This window comes from Sinocyclocheilus grahami, unplaced genomic scaffold, assembly GCF_001515645.1.
Source record: "Sinocyclocheilus grahami isolate Dianchi unplaced genomic scaffold, SAMN03320097.WGS_v1.1 scaffold2021.1, whole genome shotgun sequence".
NCBI classification, from domain to species: domain Eukaryota; kingdom Metazoa; phylum Chordata; class Actinopteri; order Cypriniformes; family Cyprinidae; genus Sinocyclocheilus; species Sinocyclocheilus grahami.
This window is the reverse complement of record NW_015507200.1, coordinates 40,813-63,322: the sequence shown is the minus strand read 5'-3', so window position 1 is coordinate 63,322 and position 22,510 is coordinate 40,813. Positions and strand designations below refer to the sequence as shown.

At 39.0% G+C, this 22,510-nt stretch overlaps 1 pseudogene; it reads left to right on the top strand.

Moving 5' to 3' along the window:
* Nucleotides 1-552: 552 nt before the first annotated feature.
* Nucleotides 553-22,127, top strand: LOC107573744 (butyrophilin-like protein 3; annotated as a pseudogene).
* Nucleotides 22,128-22,510: the final 383 nt, after the last annotated feature.

The window sequence follows — 22,510 nt, the reverse complement described above, 5'->3', positions numbered from 1 at the left end:
ACTGTTTTCGTCCAGCTCCACTCTCCAAAATGGCACCAGGGTGATGCAGAGGAGACGAATTGTTGAATAAAGTCGTTTTTTTTCTTTTTCTCACAAGAAGTATTCTCGTAGCTTCATATAATTAAGGTTGAACCCCTGATGTCACATGGATACAGATCTCTTTGCTAAGTTTCTGGACTTGGGAACATTTCAGTTGCGTTGCTGTCTGTGGGAGGGTCAGACAGCTCTCAGATTCCATCAAAAATATCTTAATTTGTGTTCCGAAGATGAACAAAGGTCTCACGGGTTTGAAACCACATGAGGGTGAGTAATTAATGACAGAATTTTCATTTTTGGGTGAAATAACCCTTTAACCAGTTGTAACCACTTGTAACAGTAAGGTGTTTGTGTGTGTGTGTGTGTGTGTGTGTAATGTTATGTTTGGTCAAAAAATATATGTGTAGGGAATTATTCTGAGGCTTAACACACACATACTGTAGTGACACATCATCCTCTGAGTTTATAAAAATAGTTTTTCCATATATTTCTTTAAAGCATTGAGATCCTTTGGAGATGGAGTTCTTTTGTTTGACTCTCCTGATTATTAGTGGAATTACAGATTCAAGATCAGGTAATTTTTGCTCCTTTTAAAGAGTGTAAGTTGTAATGTATAAACATAATTCCTCATTTACATAAAAGTATTCCTCATTTATTCACCCAAACTGTATGACATCCGTTCTGAGAGCTGTCTGACCCTGCATAGCTGAAAACTCATCTCTTTCGAAGCTACTTGACTTCATCATAAAAATATATATATATATTTCTCTTTATTTATTCCTTCTCTTTCTGGCTTGTACTTATTTGAACAATGTATAAAACTTGGTATTACAAGCACTTCTTGTATCTGTTTGCCTCTTTAAGAAGAATCGCTTTATGTATCCCCCAATTGTAAGTCGCTTTGGATTAAAGCGTCTGCTAAATGACTAAATGTAAATGTAAAATGTAAATGTTCTTCTGTGGAACACAAACTGACAAAGACTTAAACTACTTCAGTCTGTGTGCATTGAATTTATTTAATACACGAGTTTCACAATTTGAGTTGAATTACTGAAATAAATGAACTTTTCCACGACATTCTAATTTATTGAGATGCACCTGTATATATATAATATTTTTTTCTGTCTAAAAGTGGCAAAAAATAAATGACAAATAAAGCAAAAACAAACAAGCAATCAGAAATCATAAAGGGGAACCTAGATTTGTGTCTTCTGTTTTAAAACCCACCAGCTGCCACTGCACTTGTGTCATTTGACAAAACTTTAAGAAAATAATGCAGTTGGATTGAGATTTTGAGCAGAATATCTGGAATTCTGTCATCCGAATAATGTGGAATATAGTGTTTTGTACTGTTGTACCGCCAAGCCCCTGAAATACAAAAAGGTCTCACAAATTGAGTTGTTCCTATTAATTAACATAATTGAGCGGTAGACCTAGGACCAATTAATTTGATCTATTTCAGTAAAAACAGCAATGTTAAATGTCACTTATCTAGCATGTAAATTTAATGAACAAGATATTACTTGTCTGGCACTGTAACAGACTTTTTTCATTTGTTTCACTTGAACAAGCCTCTCAAAAGAGGGGTTGCACTCGAAAAAGTGCACAAAGACCTACACCTTTGTGATAAACTGTTTTTTGAAATTGATTTCCGGTGTGTTGTCTTTTGTGGGGTCATAGTTCTCTATGTTTGTGGTCGATGCATATAATGAAACCACATTCCTTCACATTTGTGTTTGCATTTTCATTTACTTGTAACATGTCTGCCATACTTCATAATCAAAGTGAGGAATGTTACATACGTAAGTCTGTGTGACAGAAGTAGCTGTGGCAGGTTTATCAGTGTCGCCTCAGGTGTTCAGTTACATAAGAAAGTGGAACTAAACTAGGAATGATCTCCTTATAATCTTACAAACTCTTATATCAACACAATTTGGCAAAAAGACACTCTTGAGAAAAGTCAGTGATGAGATGAAGGTAAATCATTTAACCTGAGAAACCTGAATAAGTTTAAGTGCAGAATGAGTGTGACCTGAGGACCATGAATATGTTTAACAGGTTTAATGCAAGTAATACTTGTAAATAAATATAAAAGGTGTTTGAAACGGTATTCAAAAGCTTTTTCACAAATAATAATTTCTAGATGTAGATACACATTGTGTATTTGTATCCTGCTTGGCTTTACCCAGTTTAACAAGTTTTCTTTCAACAGAAAGTGACTATTTGGCAAGAAAGGTAAGTGTAAGCTGACACTCCATTTCGTGAGGTTTTTTTTTTATTATAATACACGTTGTCTTTTTCATATTTTTCATTTTATCCTCCATGTCCTTCAGATATGTTCATTTGTTTGAGTCTCCTGATTGTTAGTGAAATTACAGATTCAAGATCAGGTAATTAATTATTCATCATTGTAAAAAAAATTTAAAAACAGAGCGAGAGAGAGATAATAATTCAAATGTTAATGAAATGAATACAGCGGGTGTATCTTTTGAGGGTATGAGATGTAAACAGGTCAGTTTAATGTGCTGGATGAAGCCTCAGCAGAACCAATGCAGATTTGATTAGTGGCAAAGTCTGATACTCCTTCAAGGCATGTGGAATGAGGAAACATCTGCTTCAGGAAAGGTGTGTCTGTTTTATTCTGACTGAAAAAGACAGTTCACTCTGTAACATTGTCACCTTTTACTCATCCTGATGGTATTTATTTTTCATTTATTTCCATCTTTATTTATTTGTTTGTTTAAGTAGTCTACCCCACCCCCCGACCCATTTCTTTTTGGGAAGCATCAAATGCAGCGATGGATGAAGTAGACAAATCAAGTACTTGAGTAAAAGGTACCCTAATAAAATACTACTCTAGTAAAAGAACTCCTTTTCAAATTTACTTTAGTAAAAGTACAAAAGTAATTGATTTTATGTACTTACTGTAAGTGTTAAAAGTAAAACATTCTGATTGATGGATGTCTATTTATTTAGTTTTATTACCAAAACTTGTCAAAAACTGATAACTACGCAGCGTCTATGAAACGCTGCAAATTTTTAGATGTGCTCTTGGGGGGAGGATGCATTAATTTGCACCGTTTTAACATTTTAGTTTTTAAATAAAACTTGAACCATTCACAGATGTCCACATTTAAGCACTTCATACTATTGCTTACAAGAATTAACCATGGTTTTACTACCAAAAAAAAAAAACCTAGTTAAACTATGTTCAAAACAATGAAGAACGACATGATTTTAGAAGAAGTAGTTGAGCAACAACAACAACAACAACAACAAAAAAGCTTTAGAATGCAGTGAAAATAAAGTTTCGCAAAACAAAAATTCTCAGATAAAGTACAGGTCCTTAAAAATGCACAGTAATGAAGTAAAAAATACTTTGTTACTGTCCACCGATGTGCCTAAAACCTAAGCCTAGAAACTTTTCACACTGTTTACTTGGAATAATGAGGATATCAAATAGTGACACCTCAGTTTACTTGTTAAGGTGAAGACAAAAACTTTTCAGATATGTTTTTTTCTCTCTTTACAGAGCAGTATGAAGTAGTGGGAGCTGCAGACCCTGTGTTTGCTGTGGTTGGTGAAGATGTGGTTCTGCCCTGTTTAGTCAAACCCAACATCAGTGTTGTGGACATGAGAGTGGAGTGGTTTAGATTTGATCTGAAAGACTCAGTAGTGCATCTCTATGAAGATCATGTAGACAAAAATGCAGATCAGAGTCTTTCCCTACAGAGGGAGAACAAAACTGATACATCAACTACAGAAAGGAAATACATCACTCAAACTCTCATCAGTCAAAGTGTCTGATGAAGGAATTTATAAGTGTTTAATAAAGTCCAATTCATGGTGATGACGCCTCTATTGATGTCTGGGTTAAAGGTGAGAAAACCTGTGAAATACAGTAAACTGTAGCTTTATTATACACTAAATGTACTGTATAACTTGAATGAATTTTTCCATATTTATTGTTTCTCAAGTATTTTTAATTTCACACTGTATATTGCATTGTGTTTTAGAGTTAATGGAAATGTCTGTAAATTGTGCTGTGCAATAAGCTGCCAGTACTTTTTTGAGGTTACACTTTATTTTACAGTATGTGCACTTACATGTAATTACAGTGTACTTACCTAAGAAAGTATTGGGGTAACACATTATTTTAAGGTGTCCTTGTTACCCATGCTACATGTACTTACTGTTGTAGGCTAATAACAATAAATGATGCATAATTACATGCAAGTAACTCTAGACCAAACCCTCATCCTAACCCTAACCATATAGTAAGTACATAAGGTTAATTAATATTACTCATTACTTAAATGTATAATTACACTGTAACAAGAACACCTCAAAATAAAGTGTAACCGTATTGGGTAATATATATTGTGTGTATGTGTGATGAAAAATGTAAACAATATTGAATGGATTCACAAATATGCACTTAATGGCTGGTTTCCTTGGCTTAACAATTCAAATTTTAAATGGCATGTTTAGTACAGAGGGGTCTGTGTCTAAGTCTGTGACCACAGACAGAAAATAATTGGTTATAATTTTATTTTATTTTATTTATTTATTTATTTTTTCCACAACAGGAACGAGAAATGACACACGAACATAACTAGTAGACCCGACAACCACAGAATGCAAAGGCATAGACTAAAATACAGGGGAAGATTGGGGAAACACAGGTGCATGGGATCATAATCAAACTAATAGACTGAACGAGGACAGGAACATGACCAAATAAGGGAAAACAGGAACAGGGGCAAAACAGGTCCATGATCCTGACACATATGCTATATCAGCATCAGAAAAAGGGACTTGGGGCAAAATGACACCAAAAATTCAAGTCAAGGGGGCAAACAAGAGATGAAGTGTTGATTGCAGCACTACATTAGACATGTTCATTTTCCATCAGATGTCTGATGGTTTATGCCCCCTTTTTCATGTCTGATGGTTTATGCCCCCTTTTTTTTGAATGCATTAGCCAATCAGAGGTCACTGCTGAAAATGTTCTTTGCATAATTACTGTACATAATTTATTCACAGTTTGAATAACTGATTTGTTTTTCATGCTGCTAAAATAACCAACGTGAAGTCTTGATTTCCTAATGGATAAAACGCAATCAATTCATTCACAAACTGTTTAGTTCTTAGTTGTTTTGTTTGTGTCTATGATGTGATGTGCCTTTTCTCCTTTTCCCCAAACACAAAACAATATCAAGAGCAATTTTGGACAATGATTTTTCTCATAATATTGCAGCCATACCCTGTAATGACTTCCTGTTTATTTAATTATAGCCTAATATAAACTACAGTATTATTTTTTTGTGTAAATGCATGTCACCTTTAAGCAACATTAAACAGTCTGTATAAATAAACATCTCTTCTCTAAAGCAGCTCGCCCCCTTTGCTGCCTTTTCCCGAGGGCGGGGTTTATCTGGGTTTGTTAGGTCACAAACCCGGGAAGTAACTCATTGTAGTCCCTACCAGCTGTTTTTGTAGGCATTAAACTGCCAGAATTTTAAAAGGCGATATCTCCGTTTGCATTGAACTTTCAGTTTAGTAATTTTGCAGATATTGTTTATGCTCAAACAGCAAAATTAGACACTAACTAACGTTAAAAAAGTGAAATCGCAATGAACCACCCCTTTAAAGTCTGTTTTCAGCCTTAAATTATCTACTTAATCTATATTCATTTCACATTTATGTATATATTTTGTGTCACGGTGTCTGGTTGTGGTGCCCTGGACTGGCCACTTGAGGGCGCTCTCCCATTTCACTGTTACATTTTGAACTCCATTTCCCATAGTCCCTTGCCTGTCGTTTCTGTTCTGATCATGATCACCTGTTGGTCATTTACTATCATCCCATCACTATTTATACCATGCTCACTCTGTCTGTCTTTGCTGCAGTATTGTTTGAGGTTACATCGTGTTTTCTGTTCCCTGTGTTTTTGGATTACCTTTTGCCACGTTTTTGTTCTGTTCTGTTTATTTGTACTTTAATAAACATACTGCACTTGGATCTAACCTGGTTTTCTCCTGGTATTCCGTGACAGAATACAGCAGCCAGTACAAGATCCAGCTGTTTGTTTTGCTTTTGCCTTCGTTTGGACTATGGACATTCGGACTACCCCTCCTGCCACAGGGAACGAGCGAGTGGCTCGACACCGGGCTCTGATGGCTCTGAGGCAGCAGGGAATTGAGGTTGGTGGTTTTGCCCAGACCTTTTGGACGTTGGCGGTGGCGCTGAATTATAATGAGGCTGCACTTACGGACCTCCTTAATGTCTGTCTGGATGATCCTTTGCCCCAGTGGGAGATGGCAGGACTCGGGATCCTAGACTTCTGGGGCTTCGTCAAGTATCTCCATAGTCGAAGTCAGTGGGCAACACCAGGCCAAGAGGGCGAGAAGGAGGACAGTAGAGCCCGCTCCAGTCCGGGCATCACAAGGTCCACTCCAGAGCCCGCTCCAATCCGGGAGCTTACTAGGTTCACTCCAGAGCCCACTCCAGTCCGGAAGCTCACAGGGCCCACTCCAGAGCTCGCTCCAGTCCGGGAGCCCTCTGAGTCCACTCCAGAGCCCGCTCCAGTCTGGGAGCTCACAAGGCCCACTTCAGAGCCCGCTCCAGTCCAGGAGCTCACAAGGTCCACTTCAGAGCCTGCTCCAGTTCAGGAGCTCTCAGAGCTCATTAAGGAAGTCACTCCAGTCCGGGAGCTCACAGAGTCCACTCCAGAGCCCGCTCCAGTCCGGGAGCTCACAAGGCCCACTTCAGAGCCTGCTCCAGTTCAGGAGCTCTCAGAGCTCATTAAGGAAGTCACTCCAGTCCATTTATCTCAGCTGTGTTCTATTAATTATCCTGGATTAATCCTCTTCAATCCTGGAACCTATTTAATAGCCTACATGCAGGGTGTCATGGGTCGTGGTTTGGAGGAAGCACATGGCGAGGAAGTAATCCACGATAGAGTCTTTAATTATCAGCTCACAGGGACCATTGTAGAGCAATCAGCTTGTCCTGTTGCAGCCGTCGAGGCTGGTACTAAACTCTCTCTGCTCTTGTTTTCCCTTGAGCAGATGTACACTTGTGTGTTGTATGTTAACACAGCTTTTAAATACAACTAAATGATTGTAACTTGTTTGTCAGAGTTATAAAAATGATGTAATTTCAATGTTATTTTGTCAACTTTGGTTGGGTGTTCTTTAGAACGTGATCAACTTTTACAAAGTTAGAAGACAATTATACCAAAAGGTGAACTTTTTTTTCAGCAAAGCAATGCATAAATACACTGTGCATTCATATGTTTACTATTTATTGTATTTTATCATAAGACATGTAAATTGTGTTTAGAATTTTTGGATTTTGTTGGCCTTCAACTAGTGATTAAAATGACTAATTTCATTAAAGCCTTCATACTTGCTGTTTTTAGCTATCACACATTTAAGAACACAAATGGGTGAGTAAAATATTCATGTTTTATGGCATAATTGTTTATTTGAATTTTAATTTCTCAAATTCTTCATGTCAAACATTCATTTATATGTATTTGACATAATGCACTGCATAAATGCAATCAAATGATTCAATTTCTAAATGATCAAATGAAGTTCATGCCATAAGAGGAAAACTGTACATTTAAACTTGAAAAACATGAAACAGCAGTTGGAAAAAATTATGTAAACACCTGGGAAATATGAAATTTCTTTATTAGGGTGTTTACCACTATTTGCCTTCCAACCTTCTTATTCCAACCTTATTTTCAGTGGTGAATGTGATTCAGGATGCTGATACAACTCATCCATGTGTCATCGTATCTGATGATGGGAAACAAGTGAAACTTGGAAACTTGCACAGAAGAGAGCTGGATGGAAATGAAGAGCAAACTGACACATTTAATGAATATCTTGGTGTTCTTGGGAGGGAGGGATTCCCCTCAGGGAGTTTTTACTATGAAGTTCAGCTGAAGGAAGAAACTAACTGTATGGGAGTGGCCAAAGAAACCTTTAACAGGAAGGGCTGGATCAGTCTGAGTCCCGAGGATGGATACTAGACTGTGAGTCTGAGAGATGGGAAGCGTCGGGCTCATTAGTTTTCATATGTCTCTCTTTATCTGAGTGTGAACCCCCCGAGGGTTGGTGTGTTTGTGGATTATGAGCTGGGTCTCATCTCCTTTTATGATGTGGGGTCCATGTCTCATATCTACTCTTTCACCATCAGTCGTTTGATGAGAAACTCTATCCATTTGTTTGTTTGGGGGACGTGTGGAATGAAAACAACCCCATCTGTGATGATTACTAATGCGACTGAATTTGCATCAAGTGAAATGCAAGGAAATACAATTTCAAAAGTGTAATAGCAATAAATATTATTTACACTACCAGTCAAAAGGGTGATTTTATGTCCCTCATTATCTTAAAAATGTTTTGATTTAAAGACTACACATGAAGCCAGTAGCTACTAATACCTGAATTACTTGAAATGTGATATGCAGCCACCCATAGTACTTACAAGATGATTAACATCAGAAGCAGTACTTGATACAGGAAAAAAAAGTGCCGGTACAAGCGATGTCATGTTTTAAAGCCAAATACACACTGAAATGAATTTACTGAAATCTGGAAGCGAGTCACTATTAGGATTAGCTATTTTATTTTATTTGCTATAATGCAAATTAGAAATAAATTTACAAACTATTATTGTTTGTGCACCTCCCCTGACATGCTTCACCTCAGGAGGAATCAGCCATATCCAGGAGTTCGGGGACATGAGCCCTCACTAGAGCGAGCTCTGGGGCTGGAGCCAACACTGGAGCGAGCTCTGGGGCTGGAGCCCACAATCTCTTCCTCCGCAATCTCCTCTTTTGGGCTGAGTAGAGGGAGATGACCGTCGGGCTTGACAACGGAGAGGCCGGCGAACTTGAGTGCTGAACAGCCGGCGGGATTGTGTGAGCCGCAGCTGGAGGGCTTGACATCGGTGCGGCCAGCGAACTTGAGTGAGCAGCGGCTGTTGGGCTTGTGAGCCACGGCCGGCAGGCTTGACTGATCTGGCTGGAGCCCACAATCTCTTCCTCCGCAATCTCCTCTTTTGGGCTGAGTAGAGGGAGATGACCGTCGGGCTTGACAGCGGAGAGGCCGGCGAACTTGAGTGCTGAACAGCCGGCGGGATTGTGTGAGCCACAGCTGGAGGGCTTGACATCGGTGCGGCCAGCGAACTTGAGTGAGCAGCGGCTGTTGGGCTTGTGAGCCACGGCCGGCAGGCTTGACTGATGAACGGCCGGCGTTTCTGGGTTGAGGACAATGGTGGAGCTCCGGAGGATACGGGGGTATTTGTGGCGGGGCCGGCGGTCCGAGCTGTTGGTGCGTTATGTGAGGTTTCCTGGCGTTGGGTCAGCTGGCGTGATGCAGCATCTCTCAGATGGAACTGGACGACGAGACTGGAACTTTTCCCTTATTTCTTCAACTTCGAAATTTGAACCCTTTAAATAAAGAACGAGATTGACCAGCTCGATCAGGGGAAAATCACTAATGGGCAGATCACAGCGGATCATCTCGCCGTCCATCCCCAGCAGAAAGTGCGCACCAATAGTGGCGTAGTGCCAGCACAGCTGGTTAGTAAGCTCGAGGAAATCCTCCACATACCGTTCCAACCACCGACCGGCCTACCACAAACCCCACAACTTGTCCTCAGCAGTAATCCTCTCTTTTTGTTCTTTGGTCTTGCATTCTGTCACGGGTCGTGGTTCGGAGGAAGCACACGGCGAGGAAGTAATCCACGATAGAGTTTTTAATTAACAGTACAAGAACAAAACACTCGGAAACAGAGGGAGACAACAACCACGATATAACTTTAACGCAAGACAAGGGAACTGAGGAAAACACAGGACTTATAAACACATGGAACGTAATCAGGGAGAACAGAAACAGGTGAGGATTAATCCAGAATAATTAATAGAACACAGCTGAGACAAATGGAACTTAATACAACAGGAATCAAACCAAATAAGGACAAACGGGAACATACACGCGAAACAGGGTATTTATTATAAGAAATCAAATAGGAAGAAACATGCTAAAGCACTTTTGTCCTGTAGAGGGCGTTCATGTTTGTATCTACAGTGAAAGATTATTTCCGTTTGTCATTAAAATGACATTAAATGTGATTAGAAATTAGGTCAAATTAGTTAAGTTTTAACTAGTATAATGGGAGGGAATGTGTAATCTTAAGATGTTTATGATAAGAGAAAGTCAAACTAAAACAGGAATGATCTCTTGTACATCTTATTTATTCACACTCTTGAGTTAAAGGTAAGTTATTGCAGAACTGAGAAGTACTTTTACCTAAATTTCTACAAGTCTACATTGATTTTCTGAATTTAGACATTTTGGGTATGTGTAACATAAAGAAAACACATCCATGTTAACACACAATTCTGAGAGTTTTCTGATTATAATACATTACTCTTTTTTCATATTTTTCATTTTAGCATTTGTGTCCTTCAGAGATTAAGTTTATTTGCTTGACCCTCTTGATTATTTGTGGAATTACTGATTCAAGATCAGGTAATTATTTGTATTCAAGCGTGTTCATGTGTAAAAGAAAGATGAAGAGAGATATAATAAGTAACTTTTATAAGGGCCCATGTACAATCAGCCAGTCATAGTCCAACTGAAGGAGTTAATTTTGCATTCATACCAGGTTTACTGTACATTATGCAGCTTAGTACACAAACACTTGTCAAATAAACAAAAATTCAAAACTGTTTTGTTATCTTGTAGAAACTACACTGCAAAGACAAAACACATGCATATAGAAAACAATACTTCTTGGATGAGCGGCAGTTATGTTGTCATGGATAACAAATCATTATTCAGAAATATAAATATCTGACCACTGAATGCCAAGATTGACCAATCAGAAGCAAGTATTCCAAAGAGCTATGTAATAAGTAATCAAATCCACAAAAGTGTAAACAGGCAGTGTTTTATGTAGTTTAACGTAGTGAATGAATCCTCAGCTGAACTGATGCAGAGCTGAGGTTTTTGTGGGGAAACAACAAATGCTGCTTTACATGGAAACATATTTTTAGGAAAAATGTTGTTTTGTTTCTGGTGCAGGGTTATCACAGCAGACATTTATTATAATGTGAAAGAAGATGAGAATTCTAAAATGCATTTTAACTGTTGTAAATCTGTAGAATAAACAGACTGTCTGCTGCTTCTGATTTAAAGGCCACAAAGGCCAAAAAATACCATAAAAGTATCAGACGATAGCCTTTTGTAAAGAACAGACCCAAATTCAGTTGTCATTATATGTTTACTGTTGCCCTAAAATTAAATATGATGGCCCGGTTTCACAGATAGGGTTTAGACTAAGCCCGGATTAGGCCATAGTTCAATGGACATTTAAGTAATTTTTATTAACATGCCTTAGAAAAAACATTTCTGGTGTGCATCTTGAGACAAAACAAAGGCACTGATATATTTTAAGATCAGTCAGTGCAAGTTTCTTTCAGTTACAGTAAAACATCTCAGACTACACTTTAGTCTGGGACTAGGCTTAAGCCTTGTCTGTGAAACCGGGGGACTGTGTTGTGATAAATTTACATGTGAGAAACAACGATGAGTGATGTCAATGACATTAAACCTGACAAAACACTCATTGAGGTGCAAAGCTCTGGACCACTTTTACATTTTTTGTCCTTTTGAAAGTTGACTGTCCCTCGTAACTGTCCAGCAATGAACATTATGCTAAATTTTTTTTTTGTAGAAAGACAGTCATATAGATTTGGAACAACATGAGGGGTAAGTGTTGACACCTCAGTTCACATGTTGAGGTAAAGACAAAAACTTTAGGACTGAATAATTTAGATGTGCTTTTTTTCTCTCTTATAACAGAGTAGTATGAAATTGTGGGACTTTAGGGCTCTCTGATCACTGTTTGGTTCATCTTATACCGACCTACAGGCAGAAACTGAAATCAGCTAAACCCGTTTTAAGGACTGTTAAAAGATGGACTAATGAAGCAGAGTGGGATTTACAAGCCTGTTTCGACCTCACTGATTGGAGTGTTTTTGAATCTGCAGCCACCAATCTGGATGTGCTCACAGAGACTGTAAATTCATATATGAGTTTCTGTGAGGATATGTGCATCCCCACCAGAACATTCTTATCATTTAATAATGATAAACCATGGTTTACTGGGAAACTCAAACAGCTTCGTCATGCCACAAACAGCTTCGTCATGCCAAAGGGGATGCTTACAGAAGTGGGGATAAAATCTTGTATAACCAGGCCAGGAACAGACTAACAAAGCAGATCAGAGTGGCTAAAAAAAACTACTCTGAAAATCTGAGAAAACAGTTTTCAGCCAATGATCCGGCGTCAGTATGGACTGATCTCAAGAACATCACCTTGTGCAAGACACCACCCCCACAGTCTGCGGAGAATCAACAACTGGCTGACGATCTGAATGTGTTTTACTGCGGATTTGAAAAGGCCAGTCTACCACCCCCCATCTGCTCTGATCTGCACTTCACACACTGGTCCTGGCCTACCTGAAGGACATCACTGGACCCTTGCTGGATCCTCTTCAGTTTGCCTACAGAGCAAACAGGTCCGTTGATGATGCTGTCAACACGGGACTGCATTACATCCTGCAGCACCTCGACAGACCTGGGAATTATTCAAGGATCCTATTTGTGGACTTCAGTTCGTCCTTCAATACCATCATGCCTGACCTTCTCTCAGACAAACTCACACAGCTCTCTGTGCCCACCTCCATCTGTCAGTGGATCACCAGCTTCCTGACAGACAGGCAGCAGCTAGTGAGGCTGGGCAAACTTACATCCAGGACTATCACCATCAGCATTGGCGCCCCCCATGGTTGTGTTCTCTCCCCACTGCTCTTCTCCCTGTACACGAATGACTGCACTTCAAAGGACCCCTCTGTCAAACTCCTGAAGTTTGCGGATGACACTACAGTCATTGGCCTCATCCAGGACAGAGACGAGTCTGCTTACAGACAGGAGGTTGAAGAGCTGGCTGTCTGGTACAGTCTTAACAACCTGGAGCTTAACACGCTCAAAACTGTGGAGTTGATCGTGGACTTCAGGAGAAACCCCCCAGCACTCCCTCCACTCACCATCATGAACAGCACTGTGGCTGCAGTAGAGTCATTCAGATTCCTGGGCACCACCATCTCTCAGGACCTGAAGTGGGACACTCACATAGACTCCATTGCTAAAACGGCCCAGCAGAGGTTGTACTTCCTTCACCAGCTGAGGAAATTTAATCTGCCACAGGAGCTGCTGAAACAGTTCTACTCTGCTATCACTGAGTCTGTCCTGTGTTCATCCATAACTGTCTGGTTTGGTTCAGCTACCAAATCAGACATCAAGAGACTACAGCGGACAGTCAGGACTGCTGAGAGGATTATCAGTGCCCCTCTGCCCAGCCTCCAAGATCTTTACATCTCCAGAGTGAGGAAAAGGGCTAAGAAAATCACTTTGGACCCTCACACCCAGTCCATTCTCTCTTCGAACTGTTACCTTCTGGGCGGCACTACAGAGCACCGACCACCAGAACAGCCAAGCACAATAATTTTTTTTTCTATATTCAGCCTGAACAATTAAACTTTCATAATTATACATCGTCCGTCACAACTGATGTATTTATACACAGAATCCAAAATTTGTACACTTGTAAACTGCACACTTTGTAAATACCATATCTGCACACATATAACATATCTGTACATTTATTTAAACAATAAAATTTTTTTTCCTATACTTCTATTTCTGTATATAGTACATTATTTAAAAAAAAAAATTCTTATATTAGTGTTATATTCCATCCCTACTGTTATTCCTATGTATGTCTGCACTATCATGTATGTCCGCACTATGTCTGTACTTTCTTCTGCACTGGAAGCTCCTGTCGTCAATTCAAATTCCGCCATGTCGTGAAGGCGCTGTGTGTTTCATTGTGAAAGCGAAACTACTTTGTTTGGCCTTCCAAAAGAGGACGATATCCGCTTCGTCATGCCTGGAGCTGATCCGTGCTGGTCGCTGAGGTAATGCATTAACTTAGCGCTGTGGTTTGCCGGATCGGCTTTGCCCGGGGTTGTCACATGTGGTTGCCGCAAGCCCTCCGCTCAAGCGTGCCGTATGTGACACTGTGTGTTTCACTGTGAAAGCGAAACTACTTTGTATGGCCTTCCAAAATAGGACACGACTAGAAATCAGTGGTTAAGTTGTATTTGCAGCACTGCCGGACTACATATCCCATCATTCATTGCACTGATTGCACACAGCCATGATTGCACAAAGCACTGATTGCACACAGCTGTTTCATATCACTCATTCACTATTTAACACCCAATCTCACTCTACAGAGCCCTCGTTAGCTTCTTAGCCTAGTCTTGCCTTGCCTTGTCTGTTTTTTGGTTTCTGATCTTTGCCTGTTTCCTTGGATTTATCCCTTTAGTCTTGCCCTTTTGATTCTGTTCGCCGTTCGTTGACCTTCGCTAGCCCTAGGACTATTCTTGTGTCTTGCCCGCCATATACCTGTTTGCCATTGTTCGACCCTGCCTGTGTTTCTGACCTCTCTGCTTTAATAAAGCTTGCACATGGATCCGCATGTCTCACGTCTCATCAGCCCCGTTACAACTACAATGCCGGCTGTTCTGACTCACAGACTGTAAGCACGTTTTTTATATTTAAAGGATTTGCCACTGATGATTCAAACGCGAGTTTTGAGCAGTGTACAGTAGCGCTTGTTGTTTGTCATTTCTCCGATCACAAATGCAGACATTGTTTTATGTTTACGCGGCATGATGCAACGCGTAAATAGACAGTATAAGTCATTATAACCCATAATTATGTCCCCACTGGATGCAACAAATGCCTAATTTATAATGGGTTTTAATGTTTTTGTCTCGTCGTGTTTTTGTAAAATCTTCTGATTGCGGCCCGTGTGGAGAGCTTGAGCCGTTGCGGGCGTGCCCGGTGGGCTCCAAGACATAGGTTTCAGTCGGCGGTTCTGTTAGATTCTGAGAAGATGGGGATGCCGAGCTAATCTTCTAAGGACACCCTAAGTTCCTGCCAGGCCTCGGCCTTGACTTACCAGTCACCAAAGATCCCAGGATCTCAGCTGATGTCTCTCTTAGCTCTTTTTCACTTTCCACTGGGAAGAAACTCCCAATCACCATCGAATCAGAACATCTTTGGAATCCATCACTCTTCAAACATCCGGACACTCGTCAACGACCAAGGCAATGCAAGTATCGTACATTTAACTAAACGAAACCGAGGTTTAGTATAAGCTGTAGACCCCGTTCTAAAGCAGCGCTGATGGTTTTACTCAGGTGGTTAACTGACTCTTTTCATAGCTTCATTCTCTGGTTTTCCTGATGGTTTCATCAATCAAGTCTCATTTGCCCTTTTCCATGTATGAGTGATTGTTTGTTTGTTTGTTAGACTAGTTTGTGTTAGTGTTTAGTTAATAAATGTCACGGAGTGACTGAGACGTGAGAAGTGCTTGCACACAGCTGTTTCATATCACTCATTCACTATTTAACACCCAATCTCACTCTACAGAGCCCTCGTTAGCTTCTTAGCCTAGTCTTGCCTTGCCTTGTCTGTTTTTTGGTTTCTGATCTTTGCCTGTTTCCTTGGATTTATCCCTTTAGTCTTGCCCTTTTGATTCTGTTCGCCGTTCGTTGACCTTCGCTAGCCCTAGGACTATTCTTGTGTCTTGCCCGCCATATACCTGTTTGCCATTGTTCGACCCTGCCTGTGTTTCTGACCTCTCTGCTTTAATAAAGCTTGCACATGGATCCGCATGTCTCACGTCTCATCAGCCCCGTTACAACTACAATGCCGGCTGTTCTGACTCACAGACTGTAAGCACGTTTTTTATATTTAAAGGATTTGCCACTGATGATTCAAACGCGAGTTTTGAGCAGTGTACAGTAGCGCTTGTTGTTTGTCATTTCTCCGATCACAAATGCAGACATTGTTTTATGTTTACGCGGCATGATGCAACGCGTAAATAGACAGTATAAGTCATTATAACCCATAATTATGTCCCCACTGGATGCAACAAATGCCTAATTTATAATGGGTTTTAATGTTTTTGTCTCGTCGTGTTTTTGTAAAATCTTCTGATTGCGGCCCGTGTGGAGAGCTTGAGCCGTTGCGGGCGTGCCCGGTGGGCTCCAAGACATAGGTTTCAGTCGGCGGTTCTGTTAGATTCTGAGAAGATGGGGATGCCGAGCTAGTCTTCTAAGGACACCCTAAGTTCCTGCCAGGCCTCGGCCTTGACTTACCAGTCACCAAAGATCCCAGGATCTCAGCTGATGTCTCTCTTAGCTCTTTTTCACTTTCCACTGGGAAGAAACTCCCAATCACCATCGAATCAGAACATCTTTGGAATCCATCACTCTTCAAACATCCGGACACTCGTCAACGACCAAGGCAATGCAAGTATCGTACATTTAACTAAACGAAACCGAGGTTTAGTATAAGCTGTAGACCCCGTTCTAAAGCAGCGCTGATGGTTTTACTCAGGTGGTTAACTGACTCTTTTCATAGCTTCATTCTCTGGTTTTCCTGATGGTTTCATCAATCAAGTCTCATTTGCCCTTTTCCATGTATGAGTGATTGTTTGTTTGTTTGTTAGACTAGTTTGTGTTAGTGTTTAGTTAATAAATGTCACGGAGTGACTGAGACGTGAGACGTGCAGATCCAAGTGCGAAGCTTTATTAACAGACATGGTCAGAAACAGGCAAGGGTCAGACAATGGCAACAGGTATATAGAGGACAAGACACAAGAATATTCCTAGGACTAGCTTGGGTCTACGATCGGCGAACAGAATCAACAAGGCGAGACTAGAGGGATAAATCCAGGTACAATGCAAAGGTCCAGGCAGGGGCAAACAGGGTCCGAATAGGGCAAGACGAGAGGGGGAATCTGAGATACACAGGCAAAGATCAGGACACAAGAAAACAGACAAAGCAAGACTAAGATAAGGCTATGAAAAACTAGACAGGCTCCGTAGAGTAGCTATCTCTATGAGAGTGATAAACGCTATACAATACTCGGCCGTTTGAAAGGGATCAGAGTGAGTGTTATATAGTGAACGTGTGATTGGTTACAGCTGTGTGCAATCAGCGCTGTGTGCAATCAGTGCAATGGATGATGGGATATGTAGTCCGGGATGACATGCAACAGTTTGTGTAGTGCGAGAGTCAATGTAATGGAAGGGTGACCTCTGGTGGTGATTGAATTGAAGTTCATAGACCAGATTCGTGACAATAAAACTCTTGTGCACAAATTACATGAGTTTCTGATTCTGGCTTGCAAATTAATGTCCCTTTACGATTTTGATCCTTGCTACATGCTCTAATGCATTAATACTGTATGAAAGTATTTTCTTTGGCCATGAAAATATCCTTTCCTAGAGTTGATATGAATTGAATTCCTGGGCAATTTAATTCTGCTACAGTTACTACTGGCCACTGATATAAATCATTGTAATTAATCATAATTAATTGTAATTATTTATATTCATTTCCCTTTTGAGCTAATTTGCTACAGCAGTATACTACTGTTTTTGCTTTACTGGCCTCTTTGGTGCCATTCCATCAAGGTTTTTTATTTTTCACATTTCTTACATTTGGATTGATAGAATTTGCCCTACACTGTGTCTACAACACCGCAACAGCTTGAGGCTGTCGACATTGAACTTGTTTCACGAGTTTGTGTGCCCATATAATCTTAGCATTAGTGGTAAACAGATTTGGCTTGATGTCTGCAATGGAGGGCTCAGAGAGACTATTCTACTTGAGCTCCGATAGCTCCCCTATAGACAGAAAGATAAATAAATAAATAAATAAATATGCATAAAAGGGGGAGATGGGGAGGAGGAGGGATGCCGAAAGAACTAACATTGAAGTGGTAAGAGGCTGTCTTTTATACTTGGATATTAATTGGAAGATTAGATGGGCGTACCCCTCCCGAAATTTTGTTAAAAACTTAACTAAAGCGACACTTGCAAAATGCAATCCGTTTTTCCCTTTGTGTCAGAAATAGTGCAAGTGCTCGGAGTACTACATAATAAATATCAAAAATGAAAAATATAAAGTTATATATACAAGACCTCAATGTGGTGTGCTTGCTGTCTAAAAGGGCGGAGATGTTGTTTACACCACTTAACCAGTTGGTTAAGCTAGTTAGAACCTGCGTATTGATTTAAACACTTAAATCACATCCCTGCATAAATGCCATTTATAAACACTACTCAAAGCCTGAAGAAGTTGATGTTAGCAGCCCAGGTTATTAAGTAGTATGATGGGAGGGACTGTGTTATCACTAGTGATATGAGAAGGTAAAACCAGACCAGGAATGATCTCCGTATGATCTCTCATATTATCTTATTTTTTCACACTCTTGAGAACAGTGTTGAGTTGAAGGTAAGAATTAAGAAATATGATTAGGTACATAGATTGACTAAGATTCACTGAATTTAGATTTTCTGGGTGTGTGTTATGTTAAAAACATATGCATGTTAACACACCATTTTGTGTGTTTTCTGACAGGTTTTCTCTTCTTTTAGCATCCGTGTCATTCAGAGATGAAGTTCATTTGTTTGACTGTCCTGATTATTAGTGGAGCTACAGATTCAAGATCAGGTAATTATTTGAAGGGCTGAAGTGTGTATTCATGTGTAAAAGAAAGAGGGAAGGAGATTTAATAAGTAACTTATGTAAGGGACAAAGTACAGTGAGCTGGTCATTGTCGAACTGTAGGCTAGAGATTAATTTTGCAGTAATGACTGGTGCATTATCCTTTATGCAAAGGTAATTAACATCTAAACAAGCAAATGTACAAATATTGCAAAAAGCCACAAGACAAATAATCAAATGCATAAATGCAAACAGTTGGTAAAGGGCAATAGAATATACGGTCTGTACAGTATAAAAACCATTACACCTATGGGATGTCCCCACTTTTCACAAATGTAAACCTGTGTGTGTGTATGTGTGTGCATGGTACAGTAAGTGTAATTATAACACCATTGTGAACTGATTATTTTGTAGACATCTGTTGAATAATGAAACAATATGAAACAATTGGGTGTGAGGGATTAACATTTGTTTAGAAACGAATTAAAATTAATATGAGAAGTGCCTTTTTTTCACTTGAGCCCCTGCCCCTCAAAATGTCTGTGCACGTCCCTGGATAAAATGACAGTTGCTGGGTTATTTGGCAACTCACTGCTGGGTAAATATTGAACAAAAGAACAGCTTTTTCGTTTTGTTTTGTTTTGACATAGCTCTGGGTCAAACAACCTGATATTGAACCCTTGGGTTAAAAAAAACTAATTTTTAGAGTGTGAAATTGTTTGTCAGCAAAATAAAAACAGGTTTTTAGACAAAAAAAAACCCTAATATTGTTGATGTTGGTCTGTAGTCGTAGGACGTCTTCCAGTGATCACCGTAGATGGGTTTGATGATTCAGGAGGGCTTCATCTACAGTGTGAATCTGAAGGATGGAACCCTGAACCTGTTCTTGAGTGGCTGAACAGTGAAGGAGTCAGTTTGAGTTCAGAAACTACAGACACACACAGAAACACAGACGGATTCAGTGTCAAACACACTATCACTTTACATCACAGTGACAAGATTCACTGCAGAGTCAGACTGAGACATCACATGCTGGAGGCAGTGATTATCAGCTCAAGTAAGTACTGACACTTTTGGTGTGCAATTTATAATGTTTTTATGATTATTTGATACAGTTGGATTGAATAACTGATTATCAATTCAGTGCCTTAGGTAAATGTGTACTGTACTGTACAATTACACACTATTTATTCACTCATCCACTTATTTATCTTACACACATACTACTGAGCACCAGAACGACCAGACACAGGAACAGTTTCTTCCCTCAGGCCATCCATCTCATGAACACTTGACAATAACCGTGGAACACACACTATTTATTCACTCATACACTTATTTATCTAACACTCATACTCAGCCTACACCTCAAATTTGCACATAATATACAGTACCTGTACATACAAAAAAAAAACTGTCTATTGTAATATACCTGCACACACAATTGTCAATTTATATATTTTTATTCCTTATTTACTTGTTCTATTTTTATTTTTATTATCTGTGTTTTTTGTTCTGTCACTGTCATTCTGTTACACTGTGGAAGCTTCTGTCACGAAAACAAATTCCTCGTATGTGTAAACATACCTGGCAATAAAGCTCATTCTGATTCTGATTCTGATTACTGTGTATGCATGTTCTATACTACAATATCATTGTTTACATTATTAATCATTTTGAGTCAAACAGAAATAAATGTTTGACTGGACAGTGTGCTCAGTGTAAGTCATTATTTTGATTTACAGGTAATATGTTTCATCTTTGGAGGGCATCAGCCATCCTGTTTTCGGTTGTAGTCGTGCTCAGTGGTTTTACGGCAGTGCTGATAGCTGTGTTCATTCATGAATACAGAGGTAAAATTCTTGTGTTTGAGCTTGAGTCACATGTTTTATTCATTTCGCAGTCCACTAACAGTGTCCAGCAGTGGTGTTTATTATTTCATTATTTATTAAGGTCTCTTTTTCAGAGTTGTGAAACAATTGTATAATTTTGATCTGTTTTTCTGACATTTCTTCAGAATGCAGTGAATCAATTAATTAATTTTGATCTACAAAAGATTAAAGGGATAGTTCATCCAAAAATGAACATTCTGTCATTAATTACTCAATCTCATGTCGTTCCAAACCCGTACGACCTTCGTTCATCTTCGGAACACAAATTAAGATACTTTTGATGAAATCTGAGAGCTTTCTGACCCTGCATAGACAGCAAGTCATTATTTTTGTTTTCTTTGTGCACAAAAAGTATACTCATAGCTTTATAACATTACGGTTGAACCGCTGATGTCAAATGGACTATTTTAATGATGTCTTTACTACCTTTCTGGGCCATAAAACGTGTCAGTGGTGTTGCTATATATGCAGGGTCAGAAAAGCTCTTGGATTTCATCAAAAGTATCTTAATTTGTGTTCCGAAGATGAACAAATGTCTTACGAGTTTGAAACGACATGAGGGTGTGTAATTAATGACAGATTTTTGGGAGCACTTCTGTGTTTATATCTTGTAATTCTGTCAGGAAAAGTCAGAATTGCAAGAAAAAAAAGTCAGAATTGTGAAATAAAAAGTCAATTACCAACAATTACCTTATAAATGTATTACCTTACCTTATTATTTTTTTTATCTCCTATAGTGGAAACAACTGACCATATCTATTCAATGTTGTTTTGTCTTTATTCTAACTTTTTTCAGAACACAATCAACTACAGACTGAGAACAGGAGAATAAAACATGGTTGGTTTTGCAGCGAGTGCTTCTTTACATTAAAATCAGCTGCACACCTAGCTGTGGATTATCCCTTATATAGTTAACTATGAACTCTGCTTTGGTCTGCAAAACAATGAACAAACTTTCTATTTATTTATAAATAAAATGAGATAGATTTGATTTTATAGCAGTTTAGAGATGTAATAAATGCATGTTTACATTGTATCCATGTGTATTTAAATTATTCATTTAGTTACCAGATTTACATGTGATGTTAATACATTTTAACACATCTAATGATCATTTATATTTAATAATTGCATACAAAAATTATATAATTTCAATGTTCTTTCATCTTGTCTTTATTTTGATTTTTTTTAGAGCTTGATGAACTTTTGCTGAGTCAGAAGAGACCAAAAGGTGAATTTTGTTTAATATAGCCTTATTAAATTATTAATTTCATTTGAATAAAATTCATTGCGAAACAATGAATGAATGCACAGTGCATATATGAATTCTTATATGAATAAAGTTAATTACAGATTACTTTGTGATATGTAAACTGATCTTGTTTTTTGCTGGTCTTCAAGAGGTGAATAATATTAAAATCTGACTGTTGATGGATCCTATTATGAACCCTTTATAACTTAATACTTTTTTTCTGTTTCTAGTGATCACGCATTTAGAAACAGACATGGGTGAGTAAAAAGTACTAATGTTTTTATATTTATATATACTTTCAGAGTTTGGTAGAATACAAACTGTCACTAGATGATCAAACCCAATCAAACAATCAAACAAGTAATGGTTTGTATGTGCCACAACAACAAACTATACAATTGTGATGTTCTTGTTGCGGTGTGAAGAATTGTACTGTATTTACACAACAGTGTACATGTATATTACAGTGGGGTTTTGTCCCATTCACTTGGTACAGTTTCCACTTTTTCAAAACTCTTAGTACAATAATATCTGACCATACTGTTAGGGACAACGAGGCTGGATTCAGGTGCGGGTTCAACAGGTGCTTTATTGTGCAGAGATTATCACCGCGGGCAATAAGCGCCTTCGCGGACAGTTCGTGTGGTC